Raw genomic sequence first — 627 nt, forward strand, 5'->3', positions numbered from 1 at the left:
TAGCTTGTAAAATTTGAAACATTTGCTTTTAGTTGCTTGAATTTGTCTTTTGAATTACCTTGGTTGGGTATTAACTGTTGGGTGATATGATTGTTGGAATTATTGTTGGATGAAATTATTAATAAAAAGTGTTTTGGATTTAATAGAATGTGTAATTTAATTTTTTGTTTATATTGAATTTGCGGTTGAATTTCAAATACAAGAATGCACAAATTTAAATGAAATAATTCATAATTTCAATATACATTCAGATCTCGTAACATAATCATAAATTATGTGACAAACAAAATAATTTATGATAGAAAATTTCAATCATAAATTCTTATTGTAATTAATTTTCTTGCTAAAATTTCAAATTTTAAAAATTTAATTTTCTCACCAAATAATTAATTAAAATATTCATTTTTGCCATGATAGATGTATGACATCTAAATATTATTATAAATTAATGACATATTTTTTTTCTATCATAAAAGAGTGATAGGTACATAGATGACAGATAATTCCACTGTCATCCACCCCTTTTATGATAGTTTTTTCCCATCATCTATTGCCAGTTTTCTTATAGTGATGAGCAAAGCTCGAGGAGATAATATATATTCAAGCGTAATGCGTCCGCCTCCGGAA

Source organism: Citrus clementina, unplaced genomic scaffold, assembly GCF_000493195.1.
Source record: "Citrus clementina cultivar Clemenules unplaced genomic scaffold, Citrus_clementina_v1.0 scaffold_7, whole genome shotgun sequence".
Lineage (NCBI taxonomy): Eukaryota > Viridiplantae > Streptophyta > Magnoliopsida > Sapindales > Rutaceae > Citrus > Citrus x clementina.